General features: G+C 39.5%; 1 long non-coding RNA gene across 1 annotated transcript in view; it reads left to right on the top strand.

Moving 5' to 3' along the window:
• Positions 1 to 18350, top strand: part of LOC113608210 (uncharacterized) — a 152959-nt gene that overhangs the window by 107948 nt on the left and 26661 nt on the right. The window contains exon 2 of the long non-coding RNA XR_003428259.1: positions 7988 to 8103. This is a non-coding gene — a long non-coding RNA (uncharacterized LOC113608210). The remainder of the gene's footprint in view (positions 1 to 7987; positions 8104 to 18350) is intronic.

Here is an 18350-nt window from a genome sequence, read left to right as displayed (position 1 = left end):
AGATGTTCTTCTCTGTTTTTAAGCTTATAAACAGCATCATAAAAATAAACATTTATTAAAGAAATAATACCACCACCCTAAGTAATCCTATATTTCAATTCATCAAAAAATCGTTTTTGTGTTCCTTCCAGTCCTAGTTCTTATGCAGACCTCATTTTTCATATTGTAATCATAATGCAGATACAATTTTACATTCTACTTTTCTCCCTTAACATTATTCCATAAATACTTTCTGTATTGTTACATGATTTCCATAATTATTTTAATGGCTGTGTAACTAACAGTTCTTCTAGTTGATGTATCTTAATTCAATTATTCTCTTATTTTTGGATGTAAAGGTTTTTTTGTGTGTGCCATTATAAACAATTGTTTAGTTAAAGATAAATTCCAAGCAGTGGGATAACTAGGTCAAAGGCTGTGAACATTCTGTGTCTCTTAAAATGTTTTTCCAAATTGCTTTCCACCAGGGATGTGACAATTTTAAATGGGTGGCAGATTTCATTGGTGACTGAATTAAGGAAAGTCAGTGAAGCTAAACATCATCCAGAACGTATGTGACCCAGCTGTACACAGCCCACACACAAAAAAGGAGAAATGCGTGCAACATGTGGCCAAATAAACATTGTATTAGCTTCATTTTTAATAGAATATGGTTGTCTCTTGTTCTTTAATTGAAGGATATCTTACTTATTTTAAAGTTTAAAAGCATGTCTTTGCATAAGGAGCCAGAAGTAGCTCCTCTGGCCTTCCATCTCATGTTCTCATTTTCCCAAACTTTGTCTCTTATTCAGCAAAGGGAGCAACCCATCAAGATTATGCTTCCTTTATTAATGCAAATTAATACCCAGTGCTTGTTATTTCTTTTCAGATTTGGCTCAGAAATATTGGTGTTGGTGCCCCTGTGATGTACAGTTGGCTTCTTGTGAGGAGAAAAGAGATAGGAACTTTACTAATTTTTAAACTAAACTGTTCTTTAAATTTTCTTCTAAAGATTTTCAAATTTGGAGGGTTTTTTTTCCCATTCACTAAATGTAATCTAGACTAATGACTGTCACATCCTCTCATCTTCCCACCAAAATTACCCCCAGCGTGGCTTTTTAGGTATTCAACTCTAATTAATTGGAAGTAGTTTCTGGGAGAGGATGCTTCATATAGAGGAACCTGGATAATTCCCATTGGAAGATGGTAATTTTGGTCCCATTTTGAACCATCAAAATAGAAAATGTTTTCAAGTGTCAGATCTCCTTATGACATGTTGCGATCTTGGAAAATTTTGGGCAAAAGTGGCTACTTAATTATCAGGATGGTAGCCAACTAACTTTTCTCAGAGTTGACCAGCTTTTCTTATAGCGTTCTGACTTCATAAGGCAGGGAAATGGTAAATCTTTCTGTTCAGGGCCAGATGGTAAATATTTTCAGCTTTGCAGGCTGTACAATCTCTGTCCCAGTTATTTAACTCTGCCCTTGTAGCGTGAAAGCAGCAATAGAGAATATGTAAATGAATGGGTGTGACTGTGTTCCGATAAACGTGTATTTACAAAATCAGGCTGTGGGCCCATTTGGCCAGCTGGTCGTACTTTAGCGACTCCTGACTTCAGGAATCTGGCTTTAGATGGCCTCCAGGAGTAATCCAACTTTGTTTCATAAGTCTCTTAGCACAAAGATTATCAACTTTACAATGAGAGAAAAAAAATTAATAAGAAAAAGAAATCTTGGCTTAAAATGAACTCTGATGACTTCTTAAAAAAATAAAGGTTGTGTATGAGATAATCCAGAAGTAATAAGAAAGGACACTGATACTTAGAAATAAACTTGGAAGAGCTATCCAGAATTTGAAAGAGCTTTGGAAAATGGATTCCCTCAAAAGAGTCCAACCAAAACTTAGGACAAGGATTGAAGTAGCTAACCAGTCTCAGGGATAATACCTGTGCCCTAGCCCTGTCATGGTATTGCCTCTCTCAGAGTCTGAGTCAATCTAAGGACAGAGTTATTGACTTTAGGACAGTGCTTTTTACTGACTAGAGTGGACCAACATCCTTAGAGTTCTTGAGGCAGACAGGTAACCCTGCCCATTCCAATGCGGAAACCTAGGGGACTGTGTTAAAGGTCGAGTCTCTGGAATGAGGAGGAATGGGGGTGGGGTGGGCATCCTTCCTAGTCATCTGTAGCTGCCAATCAGTGGGAGAGTCAGAACAACAGCTACAAGTGCTTGTCAGGCCCTCGGTACGTTGCTGATGTAGTGAACAATAATTTTTAATTTTTTACTTCAAGTTTAGTCAATAGGCTCTCTTTAGTAGTATATGCTTATTATTTATTCTGAGTTGGGACATGCTCAGCTATCCTACTTACAGTAAATATAGTCCACATAACGTTAGCTAACATTATTGTATATACCTGGAGGTACATGTAGTATTGAACATACATTTTTTAATTCTCACAGCAACTCTATTGAGTGGGGAATATTATTAGTCACATTTTATTAGCAAGGAAACAGAGGCACCACAAGTTTAGAGAGCCATCCTGATTTACCCACTGAACGTGGGCCATTACACACCTGTTTTTCTTGACTGTAAGGCTCTTAAACATGACACACTGTCTCTTTTGGTTAGGTAGGAAACAAGACCTTTTTCTTCTTCTTCTTTTTTTTTTTCCTATTACTTGAAGTAAGCAAGTGGACAGAAGTGAAAAATAGAACACCTCCTGTTATGTCAGAGATGTCTGGTCATCTTTAAAAATGGTCACTTAAAAATAGTAACTTTGAAAATGAGAAACCTTCCTGCACATACAGGAATGCTGATCTGCCTGTACTTCTCCAGCCTGTTCACTAAGGAAGATGCACCCTCTTTGGTGAAAGCAAGCATCCCTCCAGTGGGTAAAACCCTGGAGAGGTAAAAAAACAAGATGGCTCCACAGAGGATAATGGTTCTGTTTGTCCTGCCTGCAGCATCAGTAGTGTGCATATTTCTTCTCAGTCTGAGCAATATCTTTTGTTTTCTTCTCCTGCCATTAGACCCTCCAGTGGCTGATTTTCTTCTACTCCTTAGAATCACCTTGAGTCTCATCGTCTCTAGCTGTGCCTTGGTGTCTGTCCTTGTTCTCTAATACAATTAGAGATGTTAACTTTTCTTCTAATCAGAGTGACTTTTCTCTAAATTTCAGAGGTTGAAGTGAACACGGAGGTGAGGAAATCACTGAATGAACATGTCAAGCTGCCTGTTTCCTCTATGTTTCATGGGAACTTTTGGCAGTCCTGATTTCTGGGTTCTGGAATTCCATGAGTGACCAAAATATCAAAAACATTCAGGTGTCATTTATAGCTTGGCCAAATTTTAAATTTTGTCTGGTAAGGACATTGAAAAACAAAAACAAAAACAAATAATTGCCATCATAACCACTATCGTTTCACAAGAGAAAGAACATTTTAAACACCAGAAGTGGGCCGTAATCTCAGAAAAAGAACAATGCTTTAAATTGAATTCATTTTGTTTTTAAAAAAGCTCACTACATTGTCCTTGCATTTTTCATTTTGCTCTGACAGCTTATAACTTAATTTTGAGCTGGTCCAGGTCCAAGAGCTGGTGTTTGGGAACTGCTGGTATAATGGAAAGAATCTTATCTTGGAGTCAGACAGATCTGGCTTCAAATCCTGACTTCTCCATTTGACTTTGAGCGAGTCAGCCAATGGGTGTGAAGCTCTCCTAATGGGAGGAATTGGGAGACCCTCAGGATGTAGCTGTGCATCTGGTGAGGCCCTGTTCCTGATTCACGTCTACTCTTTGTCTTCCTTTTCTCCTTTATGTGTCGCAACCATTGAACAATAAGAAACAAAGGAAACTTACCATGAAAGCAATTTTGAATAGTTTTGTTTTTATTGATATAAGCATACGAGTTATTTGAATTGTAGCCATTCTATAAATTCACACATACCAATTAGTAAAAATTACTTGGGTGATTTCTAAATTATTTGAATAGTTGGCCAATAAACCAAAAGAAAATAAAACAAAGACAATCAAACATGGGGGTAAATCTGGTCCGTTTCTTGGACCTTGGACTAACACACCTCTGTTAATGCAAAAGCTACTTGGGTGTATCATCTGATAAGGGCTCTCGCTCTTTGACTGAACATTAGTCAGGTTGCTCTGAGCCCTCTTCTCTATTAGGTCTTACCCTTGGCCTGCCAGTCTAGTTCAGCAAGAATCCTGCCAAGCCAGTTTAGCAGAAGTCTACCTCTATCCTTGATACCAAACCAAGTTCCTCTCAATAACTTTCTATCTACACCTTCACCCTGCCCATTGGCTACAAATACCCAGCTGCCATTGGTGGTATTCAGAGTTACATTCAGTCTCCATCCCCTATTGCAGTGGTCTTGACCTCTACTGAGATGGTCTTGAATAAAGTCCCCCTTACCTGTTTAACTCCATGCAGTGCGATTTTTCTTTGATGTATCCCAAACCCACATGACGTTGGAAAGAGATCTACATAAGAAGACGTGGAGGGTCACATGAGGAATTAACCCCAGGAATAGTCAGTTCCAGGCTTTATAAATTAATTTTTTTTTAATTTCAGGGATTGAAACTAGATAGAATTGTTCTAATTTGATCATTTGGGGGAAAAGAGAAGTCAATTTCTATCCCTATGAACTAATAATTTGGGAAGAAATTGGGCAAAAGAAGAATCACTCCTTTTTCACTCATGAAGTGTTTGTTAAATGCCTTACATTACCATAATTCTTTTTCTAGTGTTCAGAAGACTAGCAAGGCACGTTTCTTAAGTGCCTTCACTGGTGACAGGTTTGTTATAGGTAAAAATGCCAAAGGTTTTTTTCCAGCAAGTGTCAGCACTAATGTTGCTATTAGTAATTACCTCCCCACCAACACTTTGCTTCCAGAAAGGAATCCTGGGGGAAGGGGGAGAAAAAGTAGTTCAGAAAGTTTACTTTTCTCTACAGAGCTGCTTAAGAAACCAGTTGATTTGCATTGTACCTTTTTGTCCTGAAGTTACAATTTTTTTTCTCTGTAGTGGTTTGCAAGCCATTTCACAATATGGCCCACCTGCTGAGTACTCATAACTTTGATTCTCTTATATCAGTCTTCCACTATGTTGCTAACCTGACAGCCTCACTGAAAGGAAAAGAAAAGCTTTTTTTTTTTCCTGTGAAAATCAGTGGCAGTTTCGATGCTAAGCTCCTCCAGTGCAGGATCTGTTCATAAGTATCTTTGTATTCTCTACAGCCGCAATTTGGGGCATAGTTAATTCACAATAAATATGTATTGAATTTATGTAACATCCATTTTTGAACTTTTCATCCAATTTTTTCCTCTGGCCTATGTTAGTTTTCTAGGGCTGCTGTAACGTTACTACAGACTGGGTGGCTTAAAACAACAGAAAATTATTTTCTCATAGTTCTGGAGGCTAGCTGTCCAAAATCAAGTTGTTGGTGGGGGCCATACTGTCTCAGAGAGTTCCTAGCTTCTGGTGCTTGCTGGCAATCCTTGTTATTCCTTGGCTTGCATCACGAGAGTCTCTCTGCCTCTGTCCTACTCCCCTATGTCTGTGTCAGATTCCTTCTTGGTAGGATACCAGTCATGTATTAAGGCCCACCCTTATTCAGTATGACTTCATCTTAACTTGATTATATCTGCAAAGAACCTATTTTCAAATAAGGTCACATTCAAAGGTCCTGGGTAGACATGAATTTGGGGGGTCACTATTTAACCCAGTATAAGGCATAAAGAATCCTTCACCCCAGAAGGGTAGTAGAATATGCCACCTCGAATATGCCACCTCAAATATGCCACTTTAGCATAAGAATTGTTTTGAGCTGAGGCAACTGAGAAGAAGCAGATACAAGGAAAGCTCCCTGCCCTCCCCCTATTTGCCTAAATAAATTTTGTAGCATGTAAATGTGTCCCTCTTCTCCTGTCTACCAGAAAGGACAAAAGTTAATCCCCAGAAACAACTTTAGACCTTATCAGCCTGTAGAAGGCGCCAGAGGAATCTACATAACAAACTTTACTAACTAGGCTTTATCTCCTCCTAGTTTTCTCCCATAGATCTACCTTCTCACAGTTTGCCACCCTCGGAAGTCAAAAAGTGCTTTCTTTTCTCTTATCATTTCTATGAATTTATTGTTCTTTGTTGAAGATGCGATGTATCAGCTGGAGTAGTAAGCCTTCACTTTTGAGTTACTCAGTTTTCCTTGGGTATCTCCCATGCATACATTAGATGTGCATATGAATGAACTTGCTTGTTTTTCTCTTGCTAACCTCTATTATTAAGTGGGTCTCAGCCAAGAATTTAGACGAGTAGAGGGAAAATTATTTTTCCTCTTCTCCCCGTATCATTTTGGACTTTTATAGTTATCTCTGTAGCTCCAACACCTTAAGATAGCTCTTGGCTATTCAAGCTATTAAAATTTCCTTGTTTTTCTTTTAGCTCTGAGTTAAAACCTAATATCTCCTGATGCCCTTGACCATCACTTGTTTTGAAGGGCTACCCAGCTTTTCAGTTTTTTGCCCAGGGGAGCTGGCTTTTTGCTCCACACAGCTCAGCTAAAAACAGGGGACAGATTACAATAATCCCAAGAGCCTGCCTCCCTAGTGTAAATCCCTCAAGACTGTCCTTTTTCAATTAGGATGAATAATTTTCCTCCTCTGAATACTTCTCAGATCCTTGCCCTTTGAAGCCTGGAACCAGTGTAAATGCTAATTTGAAATTAACATACAATTCATTTTTTGCTCACCTCCCCTGGTTTACTTCCAGCTTCTTAACTTGGCCTCTCACAAACACCTTAGGCACTGATTTACTTCCTTTTTAAAAAGCCCATGACTATTTTTCTCCAGGTAATGTTGGAATCTATTTAAATTTTCTCTGTCTCTTGTGTGTATGAGGGGGTGGGGGGCTGGGCAGTGTACACGTATGCAGGTGTATATGCAAAGAAGAGGCATTGGACTAATGTCCTGTAATGTCCTGTCTAGCTCAGGTACCTATGAGAGCAATATAAAGTTTCATCTGGAAGTAAACAGCCACTTCTTATTTATTACTAAATTTCAGAAGTTTCTGACAGTGCTCACTCCTCAGAAGCAAGTGATTGAAAAGACACTTGAATAGGTATTCCCACAAGACACTACCTCAAAGACCATCCCTTTTGCCTGGGAGGATTATATTTTTTGCGAGTCATTGTGACTGTTTTCATTTTCGCATGGTATCCTATAGCTTTTCTCTGATTAAGTGACATCTTTTTGGACTGTTGCATACATGTTGAAAGGTTATGTCCTGCTGTTCCTGTGGGTCACAGCTAAGCAATGCCACCTGAAGGCATGCCTCCTATGACCTCTCGAATGGCTTCATCGCATGGATGCTTCCTTTAGCTTATCATACTTAATTAGGGTTCACTGCTGTTTGGGCCTTTTATTTCTCTCCCTCATTCTCTTTCTTCTTCTCAAATATTTATTGAGCTTCTATTCTTTACCAGGGTTGGGGCTAGAACCCTTGAGAAAAATTTAAACAAGTCATAGGGTTTTCCTTGAGACACTAAATATGCAAATGGGCAATGGATTACCTGTATATAACAGTGGAACTCTGACCCATCGTCTTCTGCAGCAACCAGCCTGGAAAGTCAAACCAACACTTCTGCAGCAATCAGGCAGGAACAGTCAGGACTTGGTCTATGAGTGCCAGCTTCTCTATTTTTTTGTCCCTGCTTCCAACTCAGGACCAATGAGAGAGAGAAAGCCAAATATGCTCCCTAAAGCAATCACGTAAGATATCTTGCTTCCAGTTAGCTCCTGCTTCCCCGTGTCAACAAACCTCCAGCCACAGCAGACTTGGAGGCTTCCTTCTTTGCACTGTAAAATTTTCCACTCCCTTGTCTGCCTTTGAGTTTCTGTCAAGCGCAAGTGATGGTGACTGACTCCCTTGTTACAGAAAGTTCTGAATAAGTGGGCCTGTTTGTTCTCATTTGGATGGTCTTTGTTTATTTCCACAGTTCTCCTGGAGGTTTCACTGAGATCCACTCTGCACAGCCTGTCACTTAGACGTGTGATACTCAACGGAGGCCCCTGTGTTTTGGTGCTTGAGGCTTGTTGAATCCCTGCCCCTGGGGTAAGTCAGAACTAGGCCTAAACTGGGCTCTTTTTGTATAACTTGGCTATTTATTCTCAGTTTGGTACCAGGGTTTTGTTATTGGTGCCCGTTTGTTTGGCATCCTTGGTGGAATCAAGCCATTCCTTTTCATCCTCTTTTGTTCTCTTTGTGCTTCCATTTTTTGTTGTGCGTCTAAAAGTGTTGTAATCAGAAGGAGACTCACCAAACAGATCATAGTCATAGAGCGTTACCGGGTATAATAAGCCTGTTGTTCAAAAGCCAGCTTCACCGACCATTGAGTTTATGGTTTCTCATCAAGCTAGTATCCATTTGGAAAAATGTTGTTGTGTGTCAGCAACGAAACTAGATAAGGTTCTCCTTCCGTCTTTAATTTCTGATTTGACAGCTTTGGCTTTGAAAGTTCTGAGAGTTTTCTGCCTGTTGGAGGTGCAGACTGTCCGGTCTGTGGTTGGAGGCAGATAAGTATTAGCTGAGGCCCAAGGCATGAGGTGCACAATCATCACTTTTTAGCGACCATTGCTATGGGGTTGTCTAAGACTAAATCGTCTTGTTTTGTTGGGAACATTTCCGCTTCTTTTCGGTGCTCTCAAGTCTTGTACCTATTTTTCTAATGGCGTAATCACTGAAGATGACTTGGCTTTCAGTGGCCACTCTGGGGGGACATTGGACTTGAACACAATTGTTCATTTGATATTTATGCCACCAACTTTTATGACCCAGAGAGAGCCACAGCCACACACCCCCACCTCATCCCTCTCCAGAAGACCCTCCAAGACCAGCAGGTGAGTCTGGCCCAAGGTCCTATGAAGTCATTGCTTTTGCCCTGGGTCCTGGTGCACACGAGACCTTGTATGTACCCTCCAAGAGTGGAGTCTCTGTTTCCCCCAGTCCTGTGGAACTCCTGCAATCAAGCTCCACTGGCCTTCAAAGCCAAATGCTCTGGGGGTTCCTCCTCCAGACCCTCAGGCTGGGGGACCTGACATGGGGCTCAGAACTCTCACTCCTGTGGGAGAACTTGTGCGATATAATTATTCTTCAGTTTGTGGGTTGCCCACCAGGGCGTCTGGGATTTTATTATATCACAAGTGTGCCCCTCCTGCTTTCTTGCTGGGTTTCTTCTTTATGTCTTTGGATGTGGAATATATTTTTTCTTAGCTTCCAGTCTTTTTTATAGATGGTTGTGCGGCGGTTAGTTGTGATTTTGGTGTTCTCATGAGAGGAGGTGAGCTCAAGGTCCTTCTACTCCGCCATCTTGTCTCCAATCTCCAATTGTTCATTTGAGAGACACCTTAGAAAGAAAGAGAATAATATTTTTCAGGCCCATTGGGCAGCATTTTTATTGGTAGCAGAGGCCTCCAAATAAAATTCTCATCAACGGTTTCTTTACTAGAAGATTTTTTTGCCAATGCTAACGAGCAATTTGACAAACTCATATAACAAAACATAAGACTCATTTCCCAGGTAAATCCTCTCCATCCTTGTCCTCCAGTTGCCTCCCACTAACCAAATGTTCTTCCTTTTTCCCTTCTGATCTCTCCTTTTATACCTCTTTTGACTCCTCCCTTTCTTGCTCTTGTCCAAATCACCTAATTCTTTTAAGAATCCAAACTCCAATTTCCTCTAAAATCCATCCCTCCCATGAGTCAAGTGTGTAAGCAACTGTAGAATTTAAACTTTGGAACCAAATTAAATCAAGAGCTATAACTAGGATTTCCCTAAACCCAGAGAGACCAGCAAATATTCATAGAAGAATTTAAAATTCCTTGGGGTGCATTAGACCCATGGTTACCTGATCTGTATTAAGTTGTACACATGTTGGTTGAAACCTCAGTTGCTAAATTCTGAGTTGCAAAAGGTGATTGGACTGACCCAGAAAGGCAACTATAAGGATCCTTCCTTCCACAGTAAACCTGAGAGTCAAATAATGTACCCCCCTGCAATAGAGCAGTCCCCTAAAAGTCATACCCAAAATATTTCCAATAAAAATCAGCTGAAGATCTGTTGCATAATAATGGAATGTAGTTAACACTACTAAACTGAACACTTAAAAACGATAAGGAGATTAAGTTTTATGTTATGTGTTTCTTAAGCACAATTTAAAATTAAAAAAAAATTTTTAAACATTTTAAAATTTGGTTGAACCATAGTTTAATCATGCAAACAGAAAAGTAATAAAATAATAAGAGATTTTTAGGAAGATTAGAAAATCCTTCCAAAATTATTTGGGAGTTAAAGAAGGGGCAGTCCTTTCCTCTCATTTTGACAATGGAGTTAAACATGAAATTGGAGATCTAATTCAAAGATGAAATTGGAATGGTAAATAGTTCCTTTACCTGAATTACACCTGACAGAACATTTTGAAAGGGCTTTAGAACCAAAACCAAGATGAAACCCCAAATAACCTTAAGGTCCTATAGATCAAATAGGTGGCACACTTCCCAACTAACCACCTATTGACAAGGACACTTGTAGATATTTATAAATTGAAATGACACTGGAAAAAAAGGCAGTCCCATCTAACCAAAGAAAAACCAAGGCAAAGAAAAATTCTTTAGTTCGGATGAATGAGGGATGCTTCAGGGAAGGAAAAAGAGCTCAATATTTTCCTTAAGTTTAAACGTTCAGGGTGAATTAAATATAAATATAGCTGGTCAACCTCATCAATTACTGGTAGACACAGACAATCCTCTTTCTACATTAGGCTTTGCCATATTTGCTCAACCTCTTCCCAAGAGTAAACACACCACTCAGATGGTAGGTATTTCAAATAATCACAGATGTTCCCTGTCTCCCAGCCCTTAACTGTAACCCTTGGGCCCTTAACTAAAAACATTCCTTCCTGTTCTGTGATACCACCCCTGCAAACTTAATAGGGAAGGATTTACTTTGCAAATGAGACTGTAATGTGAAATACACACCAGAAGGACTATTTCCTGAGGATACCCTTATTTGTAATCAAGTTGTGTCTCCTTTGTCTTCTCCATTATATTTGATACGTGGCCCAGTTAAAGGTCTTTACATCATACCTGACACTATGAGCTAAAATTTCAGCTGACATAGGAAAAATAATAGAAGCAGAACCTAGCAAAATTCAGATGGATCCTACCAAACCATTATCCAAACTTCCCCAGTATCTCTTGAAGCCAGAAGCAAAAGAAGGGATCAAACCTATAGTTAAGAGCTTTGTATACAGAGGTCTTATACAACGCAATAGCCTTTGTAACACTTCTGTCCTGCCAGTAAAGAGACTAGACAGAGGAAGATACCAATTTGTTCAGACCTTAGCGCCATCAGCAAAATTGTTATCCTTTGGTTCCGGATAGTACCTAATGTAAATACCATCCTGTCATTAACTCTGCCTGAAGCCACTTGCTTTACTCTATTGGATCGTTGCTCCGTCTTTTTCAGTGTGGCTTTAGAACAGAATAGGCAATATCTTGTTGCCATTACCTGAATAAGACAACAACAATACACCTGGACAATCACACCACAGGGTTTTTTCCTCACATCAATACTTAAAGATTAAATTTCCCTTGTGATTCAATTGTGAAAAATATGTGGATGATCTCCTACTTTGTTCAGAGAACAAGGAAACTCATAAAAAAGTGTTCAGTTTACATTCTCTCAGCCTTAGCAGAAAAGGGACATACAGTTTCAAAAGACAACTTTTGCTAAAATATGGTTCATTATTTAGGGTATGACCTACATAAATGAGGGAAAAGCACTCTCTCCGGATAGACTAAAAACAATCTAGACTTATCCTAGACACTTCAAAAAATAACTATTAAGAGAATCTCTAAGTTTAACTGGATACTGTAGTCAGTGGGTGCCAAATTTTACCGAAATCGCGATGCCTTTTTAGGAGTTGGCTGAGCCTACGGTACGAAACTCTCTTCAGAGAGCCCAAGCATTAACAGGCCTTCCATAACCTGAAGAGGGCTCTTCAGCAACCTTACTTCGACACCACTAACTACACAAAACCCTTCTGTCTATTTGTGCCATCCGGACAAGATTTTGCCGTTGTAACTCAATTTCAGGGGAACCACCAAAAACTATTTGCTTACTATAACCTTACTCCTGATATGACAGCTGTTGCCGTAAAACTTGTTGGTGCTTCTGTTGAACTAGATCTGGGTTCCCTGCTTGACCTCATGGCTTCTCATGCAGTATAGATATTACTGCTGGCGGAGAACACACAACACTTTTCAGCCAGCCAGTTAACTTTTTATGAAATTCTTTCACTCTCCCTCTCACATTATTATTCTCCATTGCAATACTCTGAATCCTCCCACTCCCCCATTCTTGCTGGAAGGGGAGCCTCATGATCGTCACTGTACTCTGCCCGGGTTTCCTGGAGACTCCCGTTGAGAACTCTGACCTGATTATTTATTGATGGATCATACCTCAAAACAGAAGCTGAAGGTTATCAAACAGGATATGATATCACTAATTTAAGCTCCCCTTTAGAATACAGTCCTCTTTCATAGGTAGATATAGTCCTCTACCGTATGTAAAATAAGCCTAAATGGAGAACTTACTGCACTTACTAGACCTTGTCAATTAACCAAAGACCAGAGAGTAAACATATATACATCTAGCAGATATACATATATACATATAGCAGATATGCTTTTGACATAGTAATGGCTTTGGTGTGCTTTGGAAACAAAAGGAGACTCTCACTTCTGCTAGAACCCCCATTAGAAATGAAAAGCAAGTTAAGGAACTTTCAGACACACTCCTACTTTCCTAGAGAGATGGCTACTATAAAAGTTGAGGCTTATGCAAAAAGACATAGTATGGAAACTAAAGGAAATGCTCTAGCAGATCAGTATGTCAAACAAGCAGGTTATTTTCCTGTCTAATCCCTGAAAGGATAAGTCCTGGAGGGATTCAAAGAGACCATTATAAATTACCAACATTTAGCCCCTGGTTTGTAAAGGGAAGAATGGGAAAAATCTGGTTGCACGCTTCCCTCAGATGCCGAAACTATTCATTGGCCTGAAACTATTCGTCATTGTACAGACAGATTGGTTACTATCTTAAATCAACATTGGTGGGGAAATTTAAAAAACACAGCTGAGGTTATTTTGGGGTCATATGCCACATGTTAACAACATAATGCTGGAAAAATTATAAAGGTAGGACATGGCCAGAAACCAAAGCCTCAAGGGCTTTTTGAACACCCTCAAATGCACTTTATCCTGCTTCCACCTCTATGGGATTTGACTATGTTTTAGTTATTGCACATCTATTTTCAGAACAGGTTGGAGCATTTCCTTGCTGAAAAACTATAGCCCCTACAGTTGCTAAAAATCTGCTTGATTTTATGTTTCCAGCCTGTAGCATATCAACTTTTATGTCAGTGGCCAAGGCACACACTATGTGGGGAAAAAAAAAAAAAAAGAACTCTGTAAAGTGTTACCCCTTTCTCAAAACCTTTACTGTCCTTACCACATATAATCTTCTGGAAAGGTTAAAAGAACAAAAGGCTTCCTTAAATTAAAATTAGGAGAAACTTTAGAAACCCTTGAGCTCCCTTGGCCAAAGTATTCTCATTAGTTCTTATGGTCATACGGTCCACTCCCTGAGGGACACATTGTTAACTGGAAGTCTCATGCATTTAGTGATTTCATCTTCAGTACTAAACTCTTCCCTACTGCGTGCAGATAGGACAAAATATTGCAAGGGGCTCAGGTACTATACCCATTCCCTATCACCAACAGATGAAAGCCACCTTCCTACAACATCTTCCCAAAGAGCCTCTGTATGATATTCAACCAGGAGGTTTCATACATTGGAAGAGATATCAAAGAAAAACTGCCCTTGAACCTCCCTGGAAGTAACCTTATCTGGTAGTTTTAACAATAAACACAGCAGTGAACCTCCAGGGAGTCAATCTTTGCGCTCACATTTCACAACTAAAGAGGCAATTCAAAATTCCACATAATTGGAAGACTACTCGAATAGGGGACCTCAAACTGAGGATTCTCAGAAATCCTTCAGAACAGCTCTATTTTCAGAAGTAGGCACTAGCTCAAGAACTTTAAAACAAACAGATGACCTCAGATAATGTATAGATTCCCCCAAGACGTTGGACCAAAACACCTGCCTAATTCTTGCTTTGTTTTTGATTTGCTTGTGTATATTCACTCTTTTTCTCAGTTTCTAAAGATCACTGTTTTTTGACTACCTGCAGCTCTTTTTCTTTTTTTATTCCTTCATAATAATAGTTGTTAGTCAGTGTATACTCTAATGCTATTCTTAGATTATCCTAAATGCTATCCACTCCCCTCAATCTCTCTGATTGCTAGAAATGCCAGCTATTACCAGATCCCTATCATAAAAAGCTCTGGGCAATTCTGGTCTCATCAAATGAGACCATAGGGAATTACAGCTGGTGATATTTCCACTTGCATCTACATGAACAGATGACCTTAAAAAAAATCAACCTGTGACTTTGCTAGTGTCCTTTTTTTCCAGGAAAAGGACGAATTATTATAATCTCTTGATCAGATCCTAGATAATTCTAAATTTTAATTCAACAACCTTTTAAGGGCAATGACCAAACACTTATTATTTGGAAAAGAATAATAGAGATCCAAATATGTAACCAGATAATGTAATGGCTTGGTTCCAACTTTATGTCATAAATGACTCCTTTTTCCCTGGATCTCCACGTGCCCCTATAGGATACTACTTCCTTTGTGGCCGACACACTGGTCCTGTTTGCTTCACATTAACATCTCATTTACCTCAGGAAAGGTATTCTGAGAATTTTCTGTACATAGAGAACTTAATTCTCTAAGTCACCAAGGCTGGAGAGAAGATATATTATTATTACAAATCTATAAATAATAAAATCTTATATTATTTACAATTCCATAAATCAGATGTGAGTTCCTAAATGACGGTACTCGTAATTATTCAAATACTCTACCTGGAAGAATTACTGACTCATTGTTTATGCAAAGAGAGCAGTATTCACAGTAGTGGAAACCAGACAAATAGACCAATAGTCAGATGTTATTAACAACACCACCTCTGCCTTAAATGGAAAACAGATCAGTTGGCATGCGTAGTGATGCACGTTTCTATTACTGTTTCTTGTTGGCTAGTTCTGGTGGCATCTGTGACACTGCTAATATTTCTTGCTATATTTGGATCAATGAAATGGGTACAAGGAAGGTAGAACAGGCTTAAGGAAAAAGCCTTAAGGAAACATCTTGGCTCTCTAAGGCTGATCTTCATAGCGTATAGGATTTATTCTCCTGACCTTGGTTAGGCAACTAGGGTTCCTGATTCTGAATCATCTTACAGGGACTATTCATTATTCTTGTTTTTGTCATAGTGGTTATGATGCTGGTTTGTTGTAATTTATCCAGAGTCTTAAATGCTTCTGTACAGCCTACTCATATGATTGTCATGATGATATAACAACAAAAAGGTAAAGAGATTTTGTAATACTGTTGACCCATGGAGACAACTGAAGAATCCTCAGGCAGTGAAGGTAAAGATCTTGATATCTACCTTTCCTGAATTGGTCAACTTTCTGCAAGAGAGTCAGTGATAAAATGGGGAGACTGAGAGACTGATACACAAACGAACAGTGATCAGACTACATATGACGAAAGATGTCTGGCCCACGGTCTGTAACCATCAGCCAAGAATGGTCAGGACTTAGCCTATGAGTGCCAGCGTCCCTATGTTTTGCCTCTGTTTCCAAATCAGGACCAACCAGAAAGCCAAACATGTTCTCCAAGCTCATCACATAAGATGCACCGCTTCTGTTTTGCCCACCTCTGCTTCCTCATGCCAACAAGTTCCAATCAGAGCCTACCTGAACCCTTCCATTTTTGGCATCATAAAGCTTTCCCTCTTCCCTTGCCTGCATTTGAGTTTCTACCAAATACAAGTGATGGCTGCTGACTCCCTTGCTCTAGCGAGCTCTGAATGGATATAACCTTTGCTTTTTTTCATTTGGATGGAATTATTTATTTCCACAGCTCCTCAAGGAACTCACAGCCTTGTTGGGAGAGACAGTATTAAACATATAATCATCATACACTAATATATGCAAAGCCATCTAATGCAGAAAAAAGGGAGTGATAGATATTTCCTTTTTTTCCCTGAGTGGCTTATTTTACTGTATCACTTTGCTTCACTTTTGGTGAAGAAAGTTGGAGTAGCCTGAGGATTCTTTGGGAGACTTGTGTTCAGTTGTAGCTGAGGAAACCAAGGAATGTAGATGGCGTTCAATCATCATTAGATGGAGCTGCTGCTTCTGGAGCACAGCCCCTGATACTCTTTAGCCTACATCTACAAAGCAGTAAAGAACATTATAGCCACCAGGATGTCTATCACCACATGACACTGAAGTAGCTTGTAGAGAGAGTACTCCTTGCCAGCCCCTGGCTGATTATAGAGCGTGATCTGTGACTGGAGGCCGAGCTCGAGGAGGAACTGTGCAGTTAGGATGTTGTACAGTTATGATGCTACTTAGGAGCATCATTGGCAGGGCTGCAATGAAAGGAGAACCTTCTGAGGGAGAGGCTTTTCTGCGAACGTACTCTTCCTAAGTCCAGTCCCATGGCGAGCACATGATCTTGCTACTATAGTGTTTTTGTGATGGTTGGGCACTGCTCAAGAAATCCTGGCTGCCTCAGAAGAGAAAACATACAGATTTTGGCTTGTCATTCCTCCTGCAAATTGAAGCTTTCTGGAATAAGCACATCCATCAGTCTGTGCAAAGCCAATGGCCTTCTCCTGCCATATGTGTCTTATGATAGTTATTGCTTGTCCTCTCTAGGTGCCAAGAACAAACTGAGTGAAAAATTAGGAGAGTAAACATGTCAGTGGCTGGGGAGTTTCCACCAAATGTTCTGGCTGCCACGCAGGAAAGGCATGAAGGCTTGATGACCTTTTTTTTTTATTTTATTTTTTTGGGTGATGGGAAAGATGGGCACAAGGAGCCCTGACAGTAGAATTACAGTAGTGGAATTTTACTAGCACTTGGTTTTTAACACCATCATTGCCAACATCAGCATAGGGTTTATTTTCATAAAGATGTTTCGTGAGTTCAAGTGAAGATGGCCTTATACATCCATCTTCATCTTTTGAATCTGCCTCCCACTGGGCCTGGGCCATCAGTTCTTGGGCTGGACATACTCTAATAGGGATAGGGTTGACTGGATAATGCCAGTATTGCCACTGGAGCTACTCGTTCTCTCCCTCCATGGATAACTAAGCCCCTTTAATATGGCTTACTATAGTTATTTAGATTTAACTGTATTTTCGTTCTGATTATAGTTGAAATTTGTGGGTCTAGCTAAGTCTTTCTTTCAAAGATGAAATTTGCTTAATTCTTTTCTAATCCTTTAAGCATTGACTTTTTTTTTTAACTCTCAGAGAAGATATTTATTTTATTTCAGAGTCTGAAGAGATGCCTCCCTCCAGCCCACGAGAACTGTTAAGCACTCTTACTTTAAAAAATAGTCCTTTTTTTTTTTTTTTTTTTTTTGCGGTACGCGGGCCGCTCACTTTTGTGGCCTCTCCCGTTGCGGAGCATAGGCTCCGGACGCACAGGCTCAGCGGCCATGGCTCACGGGCCCAGCCGCTCCGTGGCATGTGGGATCTTCCCGGACCGGGGCATGAACCCGTGTCCCCTGCATCGGCAGGCGAACTCTCAACCACTGCGCCACCAGGGAAGCCCAAAAACAATCCTTTTCTTAATTCACTGATTGACCTGTTTCTTGAGTGTCAATCCTTATAATTATTTCTCAGTGTAAAAGAGCAGAGCTGTAATGAAAAGTTTTTAAAAATTCACTCACATATTCTAGAGGGGAAGCTTGATGTTATACTCTTATTATTGAATCTTTGGTCTTATTTATCATACAGAAATCCTCAGTGGGAGAGTGGAAAGCCTCTTAATCTGATGTCAGGTTGTGTGGGGTTTTTTTTAATCATTTGATAATTATACTAATATCAAATGTTTGATATTTGTGGAAATATCAAACATCAAGTGAGTGATAGTTTTTCTAACATAAGGAATTAATTTAAATTCTCTGAGCCTCAGGGTTTTAACAGTGTATAAATTAAAGATAATAATACCCAACCTGATAACCTCACAGAGTTGTTGTAAAGAAAAATGTAATTTTTCAAAATACTTCACGCATAGTAAAGTATCCTATAGTCACATTATTTTATTAAAAATTAGTTTTAATAATACTAATTCTTAGAATATT

This window comes from Aethalodelphis obliquidens, unplaced genomic scaffold (assembly GCF_003676395.1).
Source record: "Aethalodelphis obliquidens isolate GAN/ISIS:26980383/991018 unplaced genomic scaffold, ASM367639v1 scaffold3, whole genome shotgun sequence".
Taxonomy (NCBI): domain Eukaryota; kingdom Metazoa; phylum Chordata; class Mammalia; order Artiodactyla; family Delphinidae; genus Aethalodelphis; species Aethalodelphis obliquidens.
The sequence above is the reverse complement of the archived record's forward strand: the minus strand, read 5'-3'. Positions and strand labels throughout refer to the sequence as shown.